The 25,334-nt window shown below is 34.0% G+C and overlaps 1 protein-coding gene and 1 non-coding gene across 2 annotated transcripts in view; both read left to right on the top strand.

The window, feature by feature from the left end:
• Positions 1-3,986: 3,986 nt before the first annotated feature.
• The window catches only part of Cdh10 (cadherin 10), a 161,223-nt gene continuing 139,875 nt past the window's right edge, over positions 3,987-25,334 (top strand). The window contains exon 1 of the mRNA XM_063258018.1: positions 3,987-4,386. The gene's annotated coding sequence lies outside the window, so the exon portion shown is untranslated. The remainder of the gene's footprint in view (positions 4,387-25,334) is intronic.
• On the top strand, positions 16,557-16,692 carry LOC111755166 (small nucleolar RNA SNORA2/SNORA34 family). Its single transcript, XR_002789746.1, has one exon. It is a non-coding gene; the product is annotated as a small nucleolar RNA SNORA2/SNORA34 family (small nucleolar RNA).

Raw genomic sequence — 25,334 nt, 5'->3', positions numbered from 1 at the left:
AACATGTATAGAAAGTGAAGAGCTAGGCAAATATCAAGAGCCCTTCCAGCCTTCCGGAGTCAAACACGTCCTGTTATCATCCAAAATCTTACACTGCTGTCTCAAGTACTGTAGCCTGCAAAACTATGCTCCCTTGGCTACCATCTATGGAGAAAACAATGTCTCATATCTTCCCTTTCTCCTTACCTAACTCAGTCCCTAATTAAGGAAGATTAAGGCATTTTGAAAATGTGACTACACACACACATACTCCCTGAACACTAACCTACAGTGGAAATGTAATTAATTTTCCCAAACTACAAACCAGCAAGGAGAGTATGTGGAGATTAAGGAAAAAAACTATTACATAAAAAAGCTATGCCAATTTATGTTTTATGTCATCATATTTACAGAAAGTGGAGCATTCTCAGAATTCTCTACTTTTGTCTCATAGCCATAACAGAGAACTGGGTTTGATTAATTTGCTAATAGAAAGTAAAATTGATATTATGTTTCATAGCATTCAAAGAGAACAGGAAAGTCCTGCTGACAAGCTATTTTCTAAAAAAATAAGTGGTACTTAATAAATAGTTATTATCATTGTTTAGCAATATCCTGACACTTTTAAGCATAATTATTCCATAAGGAATGGAAGATTGCTTTATTTGATTGATTTTAATCAAAGTGTGTCTTTTATATTTGCAACAGAGGTCAGCCTTCATTGGGTACTCTTATAACAGTGATAGAATATCCATCAGTTTCCTTGGTGCTTTATGAGTACAGTATGCCATTTAATTTACACATATTTACATATACATATACAGATATAAATATGCATATTAAATATATATATATGCAAGTCATATGGAGTTCATCAAAAATGTACTTATACTTCAACACTTTACCATCCTCATCAATATTTAGAAGTTAATGGCCACTACTTTGAGCATCTCTTGTAATTGTAAAGACCAATTACCTTGTGTTAATCTCATGAAGCCTCCATAAATTTGCTATTAAAATATGTATAAGTTTTTCTTTTCCTGGCATATACATTTTTTGGCAGATTCTATATTGAACTTCTTATCAGCTTTTACATACTCTTAATGGGTATGTAGCTTCTCCTCACAATAAAAAATATTTTGTAAAGTACGAACAAATTCATCCCATTCCCAGAGAAGTCATTGTACTTTTCCCTTTTCATTCATCCATTTCAATTTTCACGCACTACATTTTCCTAATATTAGTGACTAAAGTATGCTTTATTAGATTCTCAGGATGAATTTACATAACATTTGCAAACACAAGTGAAAAGAAACAGAAAAACTTCAGAATTATAAATCAACTCATTTCTACAGTAAAATAAAGGAATTGAAGCAATGATAGTTCAATAACACTTTCACAGAGATTATAATTTCCAGCCAATGTTCTTTTTGCTCTTTAATTTTGATTACAAAGCAATACACTCAGGATGAAAGTATATGATCTTAGTTATAGTCTGAAACACTTTTATAAGGATGCCATAGAGGTACTTGTGGTGAATTTCAATGTGTTCATTGTTCAACTGCTCTCTCTCTCTCTCTCTCTCTCTCTCTCTCTCTCTCTCTCTCTCTCTTTCTCTCTCTCTCTCTGTCTTTTTCTCGTGTTTGACTCTGTGTCCCTCTCTACTTGTATGTGATGCATCATTTGGATTATAAGGATGTTTTCTTTGTTATTTATTAAATGTATTACTTCACTTTAAAACAAAAAATACAATAACTGACATGATTATTTCTTACATAAAAGTCTTAAAATATTGTATTTTTCATGTATATCTTTCACTAGCATGATAAAATTTTGAACATGAACAATTTTTTGATTTTCTCTATAAAATATATTATATAAAACACTACTACACGATGCACAGATACAACATGAAGTGCTATTTGCATCCAATTCTGTTTGCCTTCTCTAATAACACCAATTATTTTAGCTGGGGAAATATTTATCTAGACTACGTCTTGAAACTTCTCTAGCAACAATTTGTGAATAAATACTTTATTTCATTTTCAGCCAATGAGATCACAGAGGAAAATACCCGAATCCTGTCTCTTGTCTTGCAGTGTGAGGAAGCATTCTTCCTTTAGCCATTTTATACTGCTTTCAAGAAGACAGATGTAGGGGAATATTCTTCTATCATATAAATGAGTTCAACTCCTTAGAAATGTTGAGCCTGCAGACATAAAGATCTTGAGTTTTTGATGACTTCAGGAGGCAATCATACCAACTTATAAATTTATATGAGAATTCACTCTTTTTATTAAGAAATTTATTATGACATACATAATGGTACAATGTATATTAATTTTTAAAGAAGAATTTAACTTTAGATCTCAGTCTTTGGATAATTTTCGTAAATAGACCTATAATATGTATTACTAAATTTTTCATATAATGGAACTTTTTTATTTTTGATATTAGTAACAGACAGACACGAACCTGTATTTGGGTGTATCTCTTCTTTCCCATGTAATTACTTTGTAATTTACCTATAGAGTATGTTATTTTGAAATTTAGTTCAGCAGTGAACTTTAAACTGTCAATAACAGTATCATATATGATACATAAATACACATGTATTAAAGCACACATCTCAGGAAAAAATATTTGCATAAGCATAAACAAATTATAGGCAAATGAACCACAGGTAACATTCAAAACTGTAGCTCCAGCAAAGTAATTACAGTTTTCTGGATCTTAATGCACTCATTCCTAAAATTAAGAGAAAAAATAGTAAAAATAGTCCCTGTCTGCTCTCCACCATTTTGCTGAGTAAAGAATTTTGGTATTTTCAAATATCTAATGAGACAGTCATATTGGTAAATAACATTGTGGTACAGTGAAAGTTTTTGAAACCTCATTTGGAATCCTTTTCCTTCTTCTCCCACCTCCGGACTGAGTGTCCTTTGGATTTCATTATGCTGATTATATCTTAATGACCTAATGATGGCAAGAGTGATCACGTGAGTACAGAATAGGTAATATGGGATCCCAGAGAAGGTGTTAGACTTGGAAGACTGTAATGCTTTTAACCCCAGCGCAAGTTAGCTCAGTGACTGTGAGCAAACGTGTAACATTTGGAGCATTGTTACCTGCTAAAAATACATCATAGGTGGGCTGGATGCTATTCGTAATTCTCCCTGCACCTGAACATTATTTTTATAATTTATATATACAGATGTAATTTATTTATGGTTAACATTTTCAATAGGAATCTACATGTGGCCAGAAAAATGTACAGGCATTAATTATTTTGTGGAGCTATACTGACATCATTTGGTGGCAAGGTTTTGGTTCATTATAACTGGTTTGGGCTTTTGTAATTTAATGGAGATATACAAATAGGGAGATAATCAGATGGTTATAAGTAGATCCATTCATATAGATTTACACTCTGTCCAACGCTAATTTGAGTATGAAATGAATATTCATGAGAAAAGTTTAAAAAGACTGCACCGAATCAAAAATCTAAATAATTTAATAACACTAATTATGTATTTAAATTATTCATAAAATAGTTCGCCTTTAACTCGTTGCAGTGCGAAACTGGTAGGGTTAGGCAGACAGAACTGCGCACGGACCTTCCAGGGTGATGAGCTGGCTCCGGTCTCCTTCTGACAATAAACCTAATAAGGTATGGGGAGAATCCAGAAGAGAAAGTTCGCCAAAGACACAAAAACAAACATTTAAAACCTGAAGCAAAACCTCTCTGGGAACACATCGGATCCGGTCGTCATTAAACTTGCCGCTCCGCGAACACTCGTGCGTGGTCATCTGCTGGAGGACACGGGAGGGGATGTCCGAGCCAGAGGTCTCTATTTAGAAAATTGCAAGGAGCGTTTGCAGCTCTCGGTTGCTGGGCTGCATTTCGGACACAGGCGGATTAGATCGCCGATTACCTTGCCTGCAAACAGAGAGCCTTTCTGCCTGCGGGGGAGGGGACGCCTAGCTGCCAAGCCCTGCTCGGATGCGCCCTCCCCTCGCATTCACTTGCAAATCGCTCCTCGCAGCGGAGCCAGCGCTTCCCAGTCGCTAACCTTCCCAGGGCCAGTGCAGCAGCTCCATCAGCAGAACCTTTCTCTCCCAGTGAGGAAGGCTGTTCTCCCTTTTCCCTTTTTTGTGTTTTTTTCCCCCTTAATCAGAAGCACTGAATGAAAGCCAATCAGAGAGAGCGAGCTCGCCCCCGTTTTCTTCGGCTCCCTGCCGTCCAGAGTTAAAAGTGATGCTGAGGGAAAGCTTGAGTTAGATCGAAGTAGCATCAGTGATAGCATGTAAGAGCAGAAAACAAACAAAAAGGGGACCCAGTGACAATTTCTCCAGGGTTATTTTGGCCGGAATCAACTTCCGCTATCCAGAAGCTGATAAAAAAAGGTAGGAGGACTTCACCTCTTTTCTTGTAACTCCCTTAAGGTCTTTTAATTTTCTTCCCTTGGGGGGAGATATATTTGTTTATTTTTTAAGTTGTATTTATCAATTATTTCAAAATAGTTATGTTTAATAAGTGGTTACATATACAACTCTATGAATAAATGCCAGGAGCAACTGCGTTGAATACCTATAAAGGTAATGCAAACCTGGATAAATTATATATTATGCTCAACAGTGGGTCATGGTATTGGAGTTTGCAAATTCATCGCTCTGAGCAAATACTGAAAATATTATGGAGTGTAATTTGTCCTGTTCATACTTGTTTACCTTTATTTTTAAAAAATCGGTTGAAGAGAAAACATCCTCGCTGTGAACTCTAACACTGCCTAAGATTACTTTGCATTCCAAATGAATGGATACACTCTGCACTTATTCATAGTCATAGTTCATTGTACGCTCAGTATAAAGAGAAATGACAGGCAGAAGACAGATTCCTTGAAGCTGTCGATGGTCACTAAGCATCTACATAAATACAGTGAATTGACATTCATCAGAAACAAAATAGGCATAATTCCTATATCCACATTTTCTATCTGAGTCAGAAGTACAGGGGGGCACTGATAGAGAGGGGGACATTAAATGTATGTAGTCAGCAGTTGCAGCATTTATTGTCTGTGCTGCAATAAAATCCATATTTTATGTGGTGTTAAATTAATGCAGCATATTGAAAGTCTAAATGCATGCTCCCCCAACAAGTAACTATTGATAGCACTGTAAGAAAGGGCAAAACCTGTAGTCTGCAAGTGTTTTTATGGCACCACAATAAAGCCTATTGCCTCTTTGTCATTAGAAGAGGTAGTCTACAAGTATAATCAAAGACAAGCATCCTTTTAAAAATGACCTTGCATCTTAGGCTTTGAGGAAGGTGAGGGGAATAAAAACCCAGATCTGTTTCCTATAACTGTGGTCCTCCATTCCAGTAAAAGCTTTTTATTATCCAGAACTATACATCCTTTACTTCTCAGCTTTCTGGAAATGCATTATTATTTTTTCTTTCACATTTGTTGCCTCTTGCAAGATTTATATTAAAAATAATCTGTCCCTCTGATGCTGACAACTGTTATACTTCACTGCATATGTTAGTAGACTTTCTCCTTTCACACCATCCCCCTCTCTATCTTTCTTTAAAACATAGCTACAAGAGCTTCTCTGTGGTGAATAACACTTGGCAAGAGTGTGCTCATTTTTTAGGTCTGGTATGGTGAGGATTTTTAATTAGTAGAACTTTCGTGAAAACATTATGTCATTGAGGGGACTGCATGTTCATTTCTGGTTAAAGTGAGGAAGAAAAAATGAAGAGGTTGTGTCCCAGGAAAATAGGTAAATGATAAGTTGCATAGCTAAACTGGTCCCGTCACCCCAGTGGAATAATGTGGCACATCCGTATTCAATGTGCAATGCATAAGGAAATAGTCTTTATTTGGCGAGAGAAGAATGAAGGATTGGGAAGTGAACAAATAAAACAACCTGGATGTGTGGCTGGGGAACACAGCAAATGCAGAGCCTTTCTGATGATAAAAATACAAAGCCTTCCTGTTTTCACTTCCTTCCACTTTCTTTCTTTTTTTCTCTTCTGTTTGTAAAGTATGAATCAATGTCTGCTTTCATTAAATCAGATACTTCTTTGGTTTCAAACACTTGCTGCTAACAAATTGACTTCCCTGGTGAATGTGTATACCTTTACTGACTCCAACCAAAGAATAAAATTGCCTACACTTAAATGTTGGGAGAAAAACAGGGAAATGGATGGGAAATAAGAATGTGGACTGGATGAGAACTCATGTGCATACACACAGGTATGAGATTAGTGGGTACCTGGTACCTGATTAATGGCCCAGGTGATGTTCTTAGATATATATGAAAATGAGCTGTTTATTAAATTGCATAGTACTATACAGGTATGCAAAGCAATATTTCATTTTTAGGTTTTTCCCAACATTGGAGTTTTCTTTAAAAAAGAAAACCAGATAAATAAATTATTTATGTCTACAAGGATCCACCATTCGGGCAGGTTTTTAAGAAAGTTTTTGTAATCTGAAAGATGTATGAGTTCTTTTTTGTGGAGGATTTGCAACTGAAAAGATTAAATGAAAAATCTGTCAAATCTCTGAAATCTGATCCAATCCAAGCACAAGGTGAAATTCATAGACCTTCATTGACTGCCCTCCACAAGTGACTGAAGAAAAGTCTGTATTAGCAGGGGTTTCTTGACATATGACTTATTTCCTATGTTTCTTAACCTACTTTGCAGCAAGTGATAGCATCGTGTCCTCCTAGAATATGTCATTTTTATACCGAGGCATTCCACTAGGCTGCAGCACAGCAATAGCATTGGCGCCAGTGATGCTGATTCAGCAGCAAAGTGAACCGTGTTTCTAAGTATGATTATCACTGATAATGTTGCACAGTAGGTAATTAATGCAAATCAGGGACATAAACTCAACTCCCTCTAAACTTTGGGTGTTGAAAGCCTGAAGTACGACACATTTGCATTTCCACTGCATTTTAATGCTATTGCTACATTAAATATGCTTATAAAATAATGAAATAAGGTATGCATACATATGAAAGTTATTTATGCACTCATAAGTAATTTTATACCTATATTTAATCTCTGAATTTCAGGCCTATGTTTTGAAACCTTCCTCTTTATTTTAAATCCAAAATCTTATCTGTAATAGGACTTCAGAAGGGTTAACTTATCAACTAAATTATACTTAAGAGCCATGTCTGAAATAAACAAGTTAAAAACCAAGTAGCAAAAAAGAACAATGTATCTTTTAGATATGTACTGAATAGTGGCCAAATGGATTAAGCATTGCTGTAATTTTAATATATAGTGCCTATGATGAATATTTTTGGGGAAAAGCAGAGTCTAAGGAATAACATGAATACATAGTTAAAAATGAACTTTAATATACAAAAATATCTTTTCATAATATTTGTGCACAAAATGAGCTCATCTAATAAATTTTGTTTTATGGTCATCAAAATAATCTGAAATATACAGATAGGCAAAAAAATACTTCTAAATGTACATTTGAAATTCTGTCTTCTTTTTTCTATTTAATGCACTTACTTGGTTCATGATCACATTTATGAGTATGAGATTTTTTCTTTTTATTTCAATAAGTTTAAGAGTTCAAATTACACGTTACAAGAAAACTTTCAATTAAAAAGCAGTGTCTGTTTTCTAAGGTAAAAATATCAACTCAGCATTACCTCTGACTTCACAATAGCCTCACTTGACTTGATATTTTGTAGGAGCCCAGGTGCCCTTTACAATCCAGGTGTGTTGTTTCTCTTACCTGGAAGGTGCCGAAAGCATATAAGGTGATTTGCTTTTGCATACCTTGATTTTCCTCACTTAATCCAGCTAAATGTAACAGACATGCACTGAAAGAAAATCAAGTTTATCGACATTAAAATTGTAGATTTCTGGGATATAGGATCCTTAATGAAATAGTAATACTGATCAGTTGAAACAATCTACAGTTTTTAAAACAATTTTCCAGAACAACTTGTGATTAACATTTTGTTATCAATTCAACTTCCCACAAAATGTAACTCTTTGACTTTTTCAGAACAAAAATGCTTTCTTTTTATCTATTTCTTTCTATGTTTTTATTTCTTTGTTGCAGTGTATGTGATGTCCTATGCTCTCCATGAGTAAGAAAGACTCAATAAACATTATGCATATTGGAGGTAGAATTATAATAAAGGAAAACTGCAGGTTGAGTAAGAATGGCTAAAATAAAGCCACATTTTATGTTATTTTTATGATGTAGCAATTCCCTTGAAAATAATGCTAGCTTTACAGTGGGTGAAATGCCTTCATGTAGCAATCCCTTGCAGCAAGGAGATTTATATCTTTTAAGAGTTTATCAGTAGTATTATTAACACATTACCAAGTTATATGATTCCAATTTTCTTTTTTTTTTTTCCCTTCAGAAAGCACTCTTGAATCTATATAATCTATGTGCTGCGGTTATATAAATTAAAATTAATGCAATTAAATGACATTTAAGCTTCAGGACAAGATTATCCAGTAGGCCATATGATAGAATATAACATTGTCTTAAAACAGGAAATTTCATATTTGATGACTTGTCTAAACATGCCAGCGCCCTTCTGAGCCTCATTATTTAGAATATTGTTTCTCACTTTTCTTCCCTCTCTTTCTCCCTCTCTCTTCCATTCAATCTTTATTTATGACAGTTACCAAAGTTGTTGAATAAATATTCTATGTACTTTTTAAGATTATCCTATATCAAATGACTTTTTTGCAGATCTTGTGATATTTGTGGCGAGTATTCTAACATCAGCAACATCACACCATGGATTTATTGAATTATCCCTTGAATCATAGCATAAAGTATCTGACAGTTCAGTTGGTTACAATGTGTGTCCTTTACAATGAAAGCGATTCTTATTCCATTGAGGCTTCTAAGGAGTTGAAATTGGTACCAACATAGTTTTCTCCACACCAAGCAAAGTATGGGAATCCAGCATTTATTAATGAAATGACGTCTGCACATTATCTGAATATAGACTGCATAGACATGGGTTATACTCAGTGTGTCAGGTCAGTTATTGATTGAGAATCTGTGCTGATTTACTGTGAAAAAGAACATTGAAATATTGTGAGAGAGCCTTGATTTTAAATATAAATTAAACATAAATTGCTTGTTTCTAGAAAGCAATGTTAGACATGCTATTGCTTCTCTGTTATAGGAAACACATATTCAAATTTGTAATCTGAGAAAAAACTAACATGTAGTGAGGAATGTCTATTCTCAACATTGTGAAGTAAAAAACTATCATTAAGTCTCTGTTTTCTAACTGAAAATTTGGAAAAAGTTAAAGTAATAAGTAAAGCTAAACCTAATGTGGGGCAAATTAAAATAATTAACAAAGTGAATAAAATTTAGTATAATTATTTACTTTCTATAGTGTTAATGTTATATATATGCAAACTTAATATGCATATCTGAACAAATAAAAAGCAACCAACATACTTATCCAAGTAGTTGCAAAATTCTTATTTTGTTGTTGTTATTGGAAAATTCTGAGTAAATTTTTGTGCATACTACTAGCATCAATTTTAAAAATCTAATGGACTCTCCTTTATGCAAGGTTCATTTAGTTCCACTAAAATCAAGGAACACAAATTTTTTAAACCACTGTAAATTCTGGGATTCAAAATTAATAAATTAATTAATTGATATTTCTAGAACTCCAGAATTACACTTTAAATTTAAATGAGGCACCTTAATAGCTCCAGGAAATTTGTCATCTAAAGATAAATTATAATCTAGTAGCCTCAATTTTAGGTAGATTTATACTACTCAAGAAATTTTAAGAATGAAATGTGTACCATGTAAATCTTTAGCCTATATAAACTTTCATCAATTATTTTATTTAAAATATGTCCTTTAAATGGATGAAAACTTCAGAAGGTTTCTGTCTCTAATGCAAGTGGATTTAATAACGAGTAGTTAATAAAAGTAAAGATATAAATTGTACATTTAAAAAACCAACAATGTGGTATTTGCCTTAGGGATGATAAAAAAAAAAAAACTGTGGAGTAAAATTAAGTGTGTATCATCTTAATTCATCTCACAAGACACTGAAGGGCTTTTGTGGCTTAGTGGTAAAGTAGTTGCCTAGCATGGCCAAGGCCCTAGATTAAATTCCTAACACCATCACCACCACCACACATAGAAATTATTAAATAAATACAATAGAATGCACAAGGATGCACAGTGATTAACCTTTAGCTTTGGCTAGAACAAAGGTTATGTTTCTTTCAAATAAAAGACCTAATATCTAATTTAAGAGAGATACCTTCTTTGGCATTCTTTTTTTTTTTTTTTTTTTTTTTTTCTGGAAGTTGTGTCATTCACTATTATAGAGTTGAAATCTGGTGTCTAGCCCATTGGAGATGAAGTTAGGGAAGGGCAACCATAATTTTGACTTGAAATCAGATATATCAATTCACTTCATCTTATAAATCAAAGCTAGAAAGAAATTTGAGCAGATATATAAATATACAAATACAAACATAAAGACCAATAGACAAGAAAAGTTTTCTTCTTCATTAAAGTTAATTAGTTAAGATTTTATACTTTGTAAACTATAATGCCTTTACAAAAGTTTTCTACTTTTAAAGTTACTAAGAGGATCAGTACTACGATAAGACAAAATCCACAATTATTAATTTTCACCATCTTGTGACTTTAGGCTACCATATTTTAGCATTTATTCTTTTATATAGAATTTCACTTTTGCATTTTTATTATAAATTAAATTTTTCCTGTCATTTATATAATAACTTGATTGTCATTCTTCTGTTTGCAATTCATTGTGTTAATTTTGGAAACAATGACTATGAAGCATTCCCTTCCCCATCCAGAGACATAAGGGTGTATTTAATATAGATTTCGTACAGAAGCAGATTCAAACATGAAATACTGATAAATAAATAAGTTATGATTTATAGTAGAAATAACAGTAGTTACGTTCTAAATATTTCAATTATGAGCTGGTTGTAAACTTAGTGACCTTCATTGAGAAATCACTCCTCCATCAACACAGTTTCCATCGTTTATTATACACAATGTCGAATTAACCCTTACTTTACTGCTTCCTTCTTCCCTTCCCCCCATTCTCCCTCCCCCGTGTTCTTTCCTCCTTGTCTCTTTCTGTCCTTTACCAAGTACCCCTTAGGGTTTAACTGCCTACCATAAGCCAAGCCCTGTTCAAATAACCAGACATACAAAGATGGCAGATAAAACATGAACAAATAAACTGAAACCTATGCCACAGTGAAGCACTGAGTGCATAATCACGATTTATTATCAAATTCCAGTTTTGATAAATGTAAAACAAATACGTGCAATTTGGTTTTAAAAACCGTAATATGGAGCTCTTACTTCACCAGCATTGTTACAGCTGCACTATTTTACTCCGAGGCCCACTACATCTTTCAAGAAAATATCAGAATGAGGCACCTGTTTGGTTCAATGCATACTTCTGTATAGCCTGAGCCTCATTCAGGGGAGCCCTAAGAGTGGAGGGTGAATTGGTGCTTCAGGAGGAGCAGCTCTTGGTTGTTGATCCATGCTCCACTTGCAATGGCTAGTTTTCATCTTGTAGATATAGGAGTCTGTTGAAATAAAACACAGTCCCATAGCTGAAACCGATATATCCACCCCAAATGAGAAGTGCACTGAATAATAGGTATTTGAAAGCCAAGTATACTCCAAAGTTTTATTACGAAAAATGATTATAGATGGGAGCTGCCATACTTCCAACTACTGAAGACCTGCACTCCATAAAAACCCTTGAGTTTCAAACTTAGCTACTGTGTGAAAATGACAACTCTCCTATGTATTACTGTAGAAGGTCATTTTAAATAACTATAGGGCACAGTGATCAGGCTGCAAGCCAGAAATGCAAGATTTGCTTTGTTAGAAAATGTAATGACCTTATTCTAAGTTCTTTCATAAGGACCTTTAATGGATAAAAGCATGGATCATGGCACCAGTCTGTCTGGGTCAAAATCCTAGCTGTGCTACTCATAGTATTTTTAATATTTAATATTGCTTATTTTTTTTCATTTGTTGAATGTTTCTAATAGTTGCACTTATGCAACAGGGCTTGTCATGATTAAAAGGAACAATTGTTCCCGATACCCAAAGTTCTAGTGCTGTCTAGAAGAGTTTCTATTTTTGAAGTTATTTTATGTAAATTCATGTGACTACATATCTTTCACTAATAGTGAGTGTGTTATAAGTATAGCATAGCCGATAACTTGGCTTAAAACTTTAAAATTTTTGAATATTTTAAGTGGCATCATGTAATAATAATTCTATACTTGAACTGAGAAATCCTTACTATTTAAAGTCTCATTTCTCACTAGTTCTATTGACAGTATCAATTTCTTCATTCTGATATTTTTTGAGAAATCAAGTTTGAACCACAAAATTTCCCAAGTCTTAGTCCACTTGCTAATCTGTTATTATAATTGGTAGTGTCTTACACAATCTGTTATTGTAACTGAACAAGGCCCCCCAAATAAGTCATGAATACATAAATTCCATAATGATTGTGAAATATCATTTGCATAAAGAATTCAGTGTAACTTGAAAACTTGAATTGCATTCTTAGATGGCCTTTGAATGAACTAGGCTATTAATAGGTAGGAATTTTGCAAATGGTATGAACAACCTGAAATAGACACAAAGGCGGGAAAACATTAGAAAGATAGAGACGGGCTGTTTCGAGTTTCATAAGCCACATAAACTCACTCAGGTGAAACCTGAGCTATTTCTGAATATACCTCAATAATGATTCCTTTCGCAGATTCTCCTTCTTGAGGTCAGAGTAATGAGATTTAGAGAAAGAATGATGAGCAGAGGCGTTACAGAAATAATCCCGTTAAAGTTTTGGTACCTATAAATCTGAAGAATAATTCCGCAGTCTCTATTACAAGCTAAAAGGTCAGTGGGCTACTGGTTTCCCAGACTTGGTCCCTGAAACTGTCTGATGAAGATGGAGAACCTGTGGCACAATGTGAAAACTGAACAGTTTTATTCAGATAGTTAATTCATTTCACTCTTCACATTCAAGGTTATGAAGACCATTTTAAATTTGCTGTTTCTGTTTTATTTTTTTTCTTTATGTGAATCTAGATGGTAATTTAAGGGCATCTGTAGTGATTTCTGTGGGTTGCCTAAGCAGACTGAGGTATAGCAGTCCCTAATATATGCATTTATAGGGACACACAAGTCATATTACTTTGCAACTTCATTTACAAATTCATAATTCTATCAAAAGTTTTATCTTTTAGGTTTATTTATGGGTCAAAACTAATATATCTGTTTTATAAATTTACCTGTTTAAAGGTGCTTTATCTTAACTACTAACTTGTGAAGAAGAGGTCTCCATAAGAGAGATTAATCAACCTTACCAACAGACCAAATTTAGTGAAAATATATTTGTCTCATAATTAGGCCTTCCAAAGCCTAAAACTTAGAGATTCTTTCTCTGTAGTGTTAAATTCTTTAATCATGTGTGAGACAAAATTCATTAACTTGCACATAATTTTCTTTCATTTGATTAGAAGAAAAGGGAGAATAGCATAGTATAATATTAGTGGTGGAATTAATTTTAAAACTCTCAGAAAATAAGTGTTATTGAATTTTTAATTATGCCAACCACCGAAAGAATAGTTTCTTTTCAAAAATACTTCAAATACAGTAGTTTAAAGGTTTTCAACAGTTTGATATGTTGCTTCAAATGTCTGCCATTTAAAATAACAAATTAGATTTCAAAACTTGATGAGAAAATTGGTTTTGAAGTATCGAACCCATTACTAATCTGGCAAAATTCTTTTCCCTTAACCAAGGGAAAATAACATATTTTGGTATTTGGAGCCACCTTGTGGCCTGATCATCAAATTTAGAAACTATTTTCTGGTTTATGATTCTTTTCCAAGTGAATATTGTTCTTGAGAGCATTGAAACAGATGTGTGTATATATTAAGGACTATAATATGACATTAAAGTAGACCACAGATAAATGTTACTGAATTTTTGCATTTGTGAATTATAATAGATATTGTGCTACAAAAATTTAAAACATTTGTAACAACCTTATGAGCCCAGATTCAATTTTTAAAGAAAATAATTTTTTGTTATGTAGCTGGATGCAAACTCCAGTGACTCTTCAAATGTTTAACTTCCTCAAGATCCTCTAGCATCTTCTCATGTCCTACACAAAGAAACCAATTTCTGTGCTATGTTTATTTTTTTCATTCTATAAGATTGAAATGAAAAGCAAAGAACTGATGCTGTTGAATCCTCGCAATGGAATATGTCTGCAGTGAGTTTATTGGCTGTTCCAAGAGATGAACTGTTTTAAATAAATACTAGAGTAATGTATATTTATGTAGTTTATTACATGTATCCAATGTCAAGCATTTTTACCATATATATTTATCATATATATATTTTAGCATATATATGGTAAAAAGATATATATATATATATATATATATATATATCTTATTATAGACATAAGAATGGGACTCATATTAAGATTTGTCTTGTAATTTAACATGAGAATGCTATGCTTAAAATAAATACAGCTGCTTTCCAGAAGCTGGCAGTGAGTACTGTCTTAGGTATTTGTCTAGTGTACCCATTGTTGACTTACACAGTATAGTCTTAGTCTTCGTTATTTATTATCTGAATGTGGAAATAAAGATAGATGATCAAAATGCATTTTCTTTGTACATATGCTATTGCAAAAATTTCCCTATTTTTGTACATTTATCTACATCTATAGCTATATCTATAGCTGTCTATCTAGATGTATTTATGTTATACTCTGAAGCATTACCGTTATCATCATCATCATCAAAACCTGATAATATTTCAGTCCCAAGATTATGTTGGAACAGCTTTCTCACACTTATTGGTTACAAGAAAACAGCTCCTATATTGCTTTTTATGGGGGGCACAGATTTGGTGTTTTTAAGAGAGTAGGGATCAAAGCAAATGGAAGACAATTTTATAAAATTATAAATCTGTCTTCTGAAGATTATTTCCTTGTTACATGTTTTCAGTGCTCTAAAAAGTTTGCTTACTACTTTGAGTGTGTCAGACTGCCTGTTACTATAAAACGAGTGGTTTGCACATGCCATTTCTCAAGCCTAACTGAAATTACAGATTGCTTTGCTGCCCATTAAGCCATGTTTTTTTGTCACCAAAAGTGCTTTTACTCTTAAACACATTGCTATTGATTGACTTTTATTCTCAAAAGACTGCTTTTTTTCCTATGCAGTGATGCACAACAAGTTTTATTTCAAGTGAACGTACAAAGTTTTTAGTTCAATGCTAAATTCAAGATAGAAACAGAAATTATGTATTTAAGAGTTTAGAAATGCCAACAGGGGCAACATTTTGATCATAGATATATGTATTTAGTGCTCTTGTTTAATGGTTAGATTTGTTTTTATAGAATTACTAGTAAGTGAATAATAATAAATACAGAAACAAATGAATAAAAACAACTTTCAAAATAGCAATAACCAAAAAACAACTCAAAATACTTCTAATTACAATTTTCTGTGTCTCAATTATTGTCTAAAATACAGCATACCTATTGCACAGTAATTGTCCTCAAATGATGACAGATTTTGCTGGCGATTCATCTTCTCTCTGAAACCCTTGTGTAACTAATGACCATTTTTCAATGGCTTTCAGCTAAAAATCCATTGATTATACTTCTTAACTCTTGTCCTCCTCAAGTAGAATTGACTAATTTTTTCCCTATATTTAGTAAGAATAAAGGACTTGGTGTTGGGGTTGTAGCTCAGTGGCACAGAGCCTGCCTACCAAGTGCCAGGTTCTGGGTTCTATTCCCAGTACAATAATAATAATAAATAATGGACTTTACTTTTGATTCCAACTTCATACTACAGAAGATTGTATTTGTTCTTTAAAATCTAATCAAAAAATGTTTTGTGTGTACTCACTTTTTTTGCTTGCAATATATAGTAATTGCATTCATTTTGTGGAATTGGTATGTATAGTATAATTGTATAATTGTATGTAATTATATAGTGTAGTTATATATAACTTTGATCCTTTTGATCCTCTTTACCCTTTCTACTTACACCTTTCTGTCATCCACAGAATCTATTTCCCATCTCCAAAATATCTGTCTTCCTGTTTCTTAAATGTTTGGTTTTTTTTTTTAAATTTTATTCCCTTATATTTTAAGTTTTTCATATAAAAGGAGCCATACAATATTAAACTTTCTTTGTGTGATTTATTTCACTTAACATCATGGCCTCATGTTCCATTCATTTTCCTAGAATGATTCAAATTCCTCCTCTCTAAGCTGAGAGATGCTCATGGCACATTTGCAGCACATTCACTTTATTCATTCCTCTGTTAATGGACGTCTAGGCTGTTTCTATGACTTAGCTACTGTTCATTGGGCTGCTGTAAACATGGGCATGCGTTAATCAGTGCACTATGATGACCAACTCTTTTAGGAACATACATAGGAGAGTTTTCGATAGTTAAAATGGAATTACTCTGTCCCTTAACCAGGGCAGCAGTTTCCTGACACTGTTAGTTTCAAGCAGGAGCCTAAAGAGATGTCTTTCTATGGTCTGTTGGCCGTTTCACAACTTGGGCAGTGACATGGTCAATTCATTAGAAGGAAACAGCTTGAAGCAACACCCCCCTCCCCATGAGCGGCTGTGACTGTGGCAGGCTCCAGTGGCCAAGGATGGGAGCCTCTGGCACTTACTAGGATCAGTGCCATGTTTGGACCTGGAGTCCCAGGAAACCAAGTAACCCCTTCCCCTCTGGTGAGCAGCTGTGACCATGGCAGGTTGTGGTGGCCCAGGACAGGAGCCACCGGCATTTGCTGGGACCAGTGCCATGCTGGGACCTGGAGTGCTGGGAAACCAAGCGACCCCTCCCTCTCTGCCTGTTTTATTTTGTTGAACTTCAATATACATGAAAGTATGAACAGCTGTTTTGAAGAGAACGAGACACTATAAGACAGCCATTTGCAACTTCCCTATTATCTAGTTCTGAAGACCTAAAGCACCTTCCTCATTCTGTTCAGGTCAGTTTTATACTATGTTGTTTTGTATGAATTCTCTGTATGTGAAGACATGAACAACTATTTGGAAGAAAACAAGAGATAATATGATAGACAGTGAAGATCTCAGGTCATCTACTTTTGACATTTGTATCTCTTAAATTGCTTTCTTATGCCCCCCTTTAAAATAAAAATTAAAAAATAATAAAATGGAATTGCTGTTTTCAGGGTTTTGGGTTTTGGTTTTTTTTTTTTTTTTTTTTGAGAAATAACCATACTAATTTCCATAGTGGCCATTCTAGTTTACATTCCCACCAACAATGTAAAGGGTTCTTTTTTTTCTCACATCTTTGTTACTGAGTCTTGGTGACCAGCATTTTTACTGGAGAAAACTGAATTTCAGTGTTGTTTTGATTTACATTACTTTAAAGACCAAAGATGCTGAATGTAGTTTCATACACTGATTGGTTATTTATACTTTTCTTTTGGAAAATGTCCATTTACTTTGGTTGCCTTTAAAAAAAAATTGGATCAGATCTTTTAATTGGGAAATAATTAATTGTTTTGTACTTCTTTGTGTATTCTACATATTGGCACTCTTATCAGAGAGGTAGTTGTCACAATTTTGCCTGCAATCTGTAGATTGTCTCTAATTCTATTGATTGTTTCCTTTGCTATACAGGAAGCTTTTTAATTTGGTTTAATCTTGTTTGTTGATCTTTGGTACCACTTCCTGTGCCTTTGGGTTTCTGTTCAAAAAGTTCCTGCCTATATCTATGCCTTCAACATTTTTACCTATTTGATCTTCCAGCTGAATCAGTATTTCTGCTTTTTGGGGAGGATCCAGATATCTGATTTGATTTTAGGACACATTGATTTTATTTTGGAGCAGGGTGGACGAGATCTACATCATTCTGTGTGTAAATAGCAAATTTTTCCAGCATGATTTGTTAAGAGGCTATCTGTTCTGCAGTGTTTGTTTTTAGCTCCTTTGTCGAAGTTCAGATGGCTAAAGGTGTACCTGGCTGTTTCTGGTCTTCTATTTTATCCTGTTGGTCTGTATGTCTATTTTTGTGCCAGAACAAGGGGTGTGGGGAGGGTTGTTACCATAGACATATAGTATAATTTTATATCTAGGGTTGTGATGCCTCCTCTTTTGCTCTTTTTACTCCAAATTTCTTTGGCTACCCTGGGTCTCTTTTGATTTCACATAAATTTAAGAATTTTTAATAGCTCTCTTAAGACCATTGACATTTTAATTGGAGTTGCATTACATATATAGATCATTTTTGATAATATGGCAACTTGACATTGTTGATTTTCTCTATGTAGGAACAAAGAGTGCTTTCAATTTTCTTATGGCTTCCTCAATCTCTTTTTTCACTGTCTTATCGTTTTTGATATAGAGGTCTTTTATCTCCTTGTTTAGATTGAATCCTAGATATTGAATTGTTTTTGATGCTGCCACAAATGGGATTATTTTCTTGATTTCTTTTTGGTAGGCTCTTATTGATGTATAGGAGCACTATTGATTTTTGAGTGTTGTTTTTGTGTCTTGCCACTTTTAGTTTTTATCTTCTCTAATGGCTGTATTTCACGTTGAGCAGGAGTGGTTAGAGTGGACACCCTTGTCTTATTCTTAACATTAGAGAGTTTGCTTTCTCTTTTTCACCATTTAGCTTCAGCTGAGGGTTTTTCATAAATTGCTTTTGTCAGTTTGGTGTAAGGTCCTTCTGCACGTATATTCATCAGTTGGATGTTGTGTTTTGTTAAGCTTTTTATGTGTCTATTGAGATGATGGTGTGATTTTTATACTTCTATTTATAATATATATTACATTTATTCTCATATAAATTCAATCAAAATTTGAACTTTGCAGTGTATACTGTAGAAGGTGCTAGAAACTTTACAAACCAAGTAACACATTATACTTTCCTCAGTGAGATGAGGATACAGAAGGGGGAGGGCCATTTCCAGTTGAAACTAGCATAGCGAATTTAGAGAATTAGCAAGACCGTGTCTCTTAATAAAATAAAGTAAAATAAAATAAATAGCAGGCTGGTGATGCAACTCAGTGTGAAGGCCTTGATTTCAATCCCCAACACCTAACTAAATAATTATCTTAGTTAAGGTGAAATCACTCTCAGTCATTGACTCTTTTGATATGAAAGTAGCTTTTGGAGAATGCATAAAGTAGAATATGCCCATTTAAATAGAATAGTGGAAGAGAGACTTGAATGATGAATATTCCTTAATTGGAATATTAAATGTGAAATAATCAAATAAAAGGCACAGATCAGCGCAAATCCAAACATCTGACTGACATTTCTGATTGCATTTTTTCCACCTGGTAAGGCACTTTAAGATATGTTTTTCTTAATTTAGGTCTTCCTACAATCTTTCATTTAATATAGTTTATTAATTTTTCCACTATGGAGAAAGGGCAGTATCAGGCAATATGGTGTAGTGAAAATAAGCCATATTTGAACTTCCTGATCTCAAATGACTCCTGATATTTACTCAAGAGCAATTAAATAGAAATTAGTTTAGAATCTGATGAACAGTATGACCACACAGTATCAGGAGAGTTACAGATAAGCGCATATACCAGTATTAGGATATAAGAAAGTCTTCCTTGCTGGATAGGATTAAACTAAATGCTTAAGGGTGTCATACCCTTGTCACTCACTAGTTCAGTGTTTTTCATGTGCTGCCCTATTTAGAGAATCACTCCAATACATAGAGCAGTGAAATGTCCACTGCAGAGGTGGACCGATCTATATAGTTTTACCTCTACCATCACGAGCACACTTGGAAATCTTGAAAGTGGTGTTTAACTTAGCTAAGCCTCTGTATCTTTGTTTAGAATAAATGAGATAAAAATATGGCTGGTTTCTAAGCTCAGTAAAAGGAATAAATGAAGGAACACAATATATTTGTCAGTTTTCTTGGTGCTGAACAAAGTACCTGGTAGCTACAGTTTAAAGGATCAGGGGCTTATTTGGCTCATGGTTTAAGTGGATTCAGTCTATAATTGACTGCCTTGAAAGCAGAAGCATCATGGGAAGAGGGTATGCTGGATGAAAGGTGCTTAGTTCTTGGCCACAAAGAATCAGAGCAAGTAAACATGATGTCAGGATTCATATGTGGTACTCAAAGTTACGCCTCTTAGACCAACTCAGACACACCCATGAGTGTGTTTTACTAATCCCTAGACTGTCCTCAGCACAATCAACTTGGAAATCTAGGTTGACTGTGAAGCATACTTGTGAAGCGCTTAGCAGGGTTGTTTTATTTGTTTGTTTTTATATTTTGCAACTATAAATGCCTACTACGTATTATCAGCCTTTTTATATTTTATAGGTGGGTAAAAGTGAAATTTCATCTACTCCAATTTCATTCTTATTTCTTTTAGATCACTATAGCTCGTCTAGCCCTTCTTTATTTGATATACGAAAGGGAGATGAGTTTTCTATTCTAGAAAAGTTCTCCTTGCTTTGTATATCATCCCATTATTGTGTTAACCACACTAACTTAATTTTCTTCACTTTGTCCCCAGGAACTAGCTGCTAAAATTCATACCTACTTCAAGTAGGTCACAAATGGCATTTTTTTCCTTTAGATGTTCTTTGACTTTTCCAAATAAAACAACTTTCTAGCCCTGAAAAACATTTACTTTTACCTCTCTCTTTTACGATGTGTTGGCCTTCAGTTACTTTTTTTTTTTTTTTTTTTGTCTTTTTCATTTTTATCGGACCGGGGATTGAACTCATGACCGCCTGCTTGCAAGGCAGGTGCTTATGCCGCAGAGCTAAATCCCCAGCCCCTTGTAACTAATCTCTTAAACTAAAATTATTTCTTTCTATTACAATTCTAACCTGTGATAAGCTTTCTTAAAATGTGATGAGGAAATGCCGTTGGTTCTCCTGGAGAAGCTCCGATCCTCACATGGAGCATTGCTTCTTGGCTCCCAAGAGGAAGAAGTGTGCGGCTTGGTCTCCACGATGAACTCATGTTGGCTTCCTGGCATGTACCCAACTGTGCTTATCGTTGGAGAAGCTTGAGGGGCTCCGTGTTGCTGAGAATGGCTGTGGTGCTTTTCAGGACAACCTTGATCTTCGTTTTGAGTTGACTTCTCGGCTCCAGCGTAGAACCCTCAACCTATCAGCACAGCCCGTTCACCCTGCTGGCATAGACTTTTTAGCTTCCACAACTGACCTTTGGGCCTAAGATCCCAGCATGGATCCATAAAAGGGACTGGCATGAGTCCTTCTTGTGGTCTCTAGACCTCCATTTGGACTTGTGGCAGCCATTGTCACAAGCTCTGGGTCTTCATCTGGACTTATATGGGACATTGCTGTAGGATTCAGGCCCCTGGCTAAAATATTATATTATGTCTTTGGTGTGCACAGATTTGCTGTAGTTTCTCGTGTTAATTCTGGGTGATCATCATAAAATAACGTTATAAATTCCATGTCCTGATTTTAATTGTTCTCACATCCCCTGACTACAACATAGACTCAAATGTTTCACTAGCCAACCAGGAGATGTTAATATTTCTCCAGAATACCACCCTGTGTAAACAATGGAATTGTAGTAAGTCACATGTCAATTTCTCTGCCTCTCTGGGATCCTTAGCAATTTGCTCATGTGTGCTCTCAAATACACAGAAACTCTGAGTGGTCATTTGTTGTTTGCAGTTTTCCTCTCTCTGTATTCAGATATTTGTGGTTTCATTAATGCCTCCCACCTTCTGTCTCTAGTGGACTCTTAATTTTCTCTGGTTAGTGTTTACTAGTGGTTGGTTTGCATCCTGAGCCCTTTAAAGTCACTGATGACCTCACTGATATGACAGTATCTTTGATGTGTCTGAATACGATAACTTTTGTGATCAACGCAGGAGTTAAATATTTCAAACTCTTTCTTAATGCATAATATTTATTTGTCTGTGTACCTGGAATCCAACTCAGGTCTTTGTACTTGCCAGGCAGGTGCTGTGCCACTGAACTATATCCTTGGTTGTCTTCTTTTTAAATTACCTCTTAAAATTTTGGCTAATCTTTGGCAAAATATTAAGTAGAACTTTGCATAAAACTCCTAATGTGATGTTAGCACCATCATGTTGTAAGAATAGCCAGTGCTTTCTTCACCAAACTCTAAAAACTTTGACAATTTAACTTCATGACTTTTGTGATATAATTAACTGAGATAATATATACAAATACTACTTTGCACTGTGCAATCTGTGCTCCCTATAACCAAAGCTACCATTATGCTTTTAACACTATTGATTATATGTAAGAGATGTTCATTGTATTATCCAAAGTTTTATACTGATGAAATAGTAATAGTTATCAGTTATTGAGCACTCTCTATCTCTGCCTGATACTGTTTGTAGCAATTTGCGTTTTTATTATTACGTTAAAGAAGACATATTATCTCTATTTCATAAACGAGGGAATTGAGTAATACAAAGTTTATTTAACTTTTCAAATCATAAAGCCAGAAAACCAAAAAAACTTTAAAAAAAGCTATTACTATATGAGACAGCCAGAATGAAACTTTACTCCTCTAGTCTTAATTAATTTCTACCATGCACCTAAATATTCCTATTTGAGTTCCTGAGAGAAAAATTTGCGGTTGATTTTTCAATTTTTTAAAAAATAAAATGAAATGCAAATTTTAAATAATTTATTTATTTTTATTAAGTGCCTAACCTTTTTATTATTTCCTTTTTTATGAGTGTTTACCCTAAGTGTAAGCGTATTCTAAGCATTTAAAAATAGAGAGTAAACCGTACTTTAAACCCCATTTTATCAATGTGTAAAATTGAGTTATCAAAATTCATGAACACTGAAGAATGAGAGATAAACATTAACAGTAGGGAGAGTTTCACTGAAACAACTACCTGAAAAAGTAATCATAAATTTCTTTATAAATTCCATGTCCGCTTAGTATTATACGGTGACTTATTTTCCAAAAATGCTCTCATTTATGCAAATGTGTGCTGATATTTTTAATTAGCATAGAATTTTCTGAAGTATACACAGGAGAATAGTTATAGTTTTGGTGCAATAAGAGGTTCTCATGTTTGTAGAGAATGATATTTATTTTGTGTATGTCTTAATTTTTAGAAATTGTTATGATCATGGATTAATTTTTAAAGAAAATTTAATGAGGTTGTCAAACATTGTAAAGCCTGCTGTACATGAAAAAGTCAATCGTTTCTACATAAAACTGTGTACCTATGTACATATACACCCAAATGTACCTCACTGACTTTTAGCAAACAGAGTAGTTATTCCCAGAACAAAACCATCTTATCCTTGTATAGATTCAACCATAGACAGGATTTAATATTTTTATAAAAATTCACTTTTAGGAAGCCACACTGAATTTGTGATATAAGCTAGTGGTTTTCAAACTTAATTCAAGTTATATGAATTTTGAAAACACCAGGCTTTCTTGTAGTAATCATATCACATATGTGACACAACACACATAAATTTAATGATTATCTTATGATAAATTACTCTTATGTTATTTTAAGACCACTTTTCTACTGGAATTACTGTCTTTTCATGCCTCATACAGGGCTTCTGTGAAAGGAAAAAAAGTAGATATTCTATCTGTATATTTTATCCTCTTTTTTTTGCTGTGTAAGTTTCAAGTGGTGGTGTAGTGAAATGTGTTGAACATTTTTTTCGGATAGGAACAAGTGGATCAAATATTTACTTTTTTTCTACTTCACAATTTCTAAAGAATCGTGTTAGTTCTCAGAGCTAGATTTGTAGACTTAAATCATTTTGTTTTTGTGAAGCAAATAATCTGTCTCATAAAATTTATTTTCATTTGAATGGTCGTGGTTTAGCATTTGTGCCTAATCTACACGCGTTCCATTAAGTAACCTCATTTTAGGTATAGTTCACAATAATGTAACTGCCTAAGATAACAGTGTCTCAACATAGAAGCCAAACTTAAGTCCTTTCTCAATGTTTGATAAATATATGGCAAAGCAGAATTTCTATGAAACAATAATATAAGTTCTAGGTTCCTTTTTCATTGTTGGGATAAAATACCAAACACCCATAGATTAAAACAGGAAAAGTTTACTTTAGTTCACATTGGTAGAAGTTTCGGTCCATAGCTGTCTGTTTCCAAGGCAGGGCAGCATGGCAGGATAATGCCAGTGGAGAAACTCTTTATGGCATAGTAGGCAGGTGGTGAGATTTCCTTCTTCATTCCTTTTTATTAGATCCAGGTTATATGTCTATTGTTTGGTGCCATCACACATGGAGTGGGTTTCCTCTTCAGTAAGCCCATCACAGATATACAGAACTATGCTAAATCAATCAGTGAACTCATTCAGTATCACAGGCATTTGATGCAGTGTCACAAACCCAAGAGTCATTCTCCAAAGCTTCACCTATGAGTGCATGAGGGCTTGGAGGTATATCTACATATAAACCATTGCATGTTGAAGTAAACCGTATTATTCTGAAGTAAATATTAACCTTTTGAAATGTGATAATCCTCGTGTGATAAGTGATCATCATAAGGCCTTAACACCAGGACCCCAAGATGCTTCAAAAAATAATGCAAACAAAGTTTAATGTGTATCCTATATTGAGGAATAGCTTTGGGTTCATTTTAATACTGATGAATTTATGTGCCTTTATGGATATACCCTAATCAGGTAGCTTTTATCACAGATATTTAATTGAAGTACGTGAAGCGCATGTACCCTCAGACAAAGTCAATATAGCTAGTAATATATTAATAATGATAATTTGGAAACATTATCTTTGCTGTGAAATACTAACTCATTCAGTGGATAATTATTAAATTCTTTCTCACTGTTTTTTGCTGTTTAGCCCGTATATTTAAGACATCTGTTTCTTAATATCAGTGTAAAAATATTCAAGCTTAGTCTCTGCTAAAGAATAGAAAGCTAAAGAATTGAAAGAGGTCTATTCTTTGACAAAGATAAAAAGCAGTATTAATGTATATTAGACCAATTCCGTTAAATAGCCTGGAATTGATTTACTGTATGTTTTTTATCAACCTTTTATGAACCTATTATATTTGCAGTATGTGTTACCCTCATGAGCACTCTACCTAATAAATAAAATAGTATGGCACTTCACATTATTTGTCCTAAATTTATCTCTTTTCAACTTCAAAGAGTGCCCTTAGACCTCGTATAATTGAAGTTTGTGGAGAGCGTGGTTTTCACACTATCCACCGTCTACTTTATTTAA

This window comes from Cavia porcellus, unplaced genomic scaffold, assembly GCF_034190915.1.
Source record: "Cavia porcellus strain 051 isolate PalLab524CR breed Dunkin Hartley unplaced genomic scaffold, mCavPor4.1 scaffold_11, whole genome shotgun sequence".
In the NCBI taxonomy this organism is placed as follows: Eukaryota; Metazoa; Chordata; class Mammalia; order Rodentia; family Caviidae; genus Cavia; species Cavia porcellus.
This window is presented reverse-complemented; position numbering and strand designations above follow the sequence as displayed.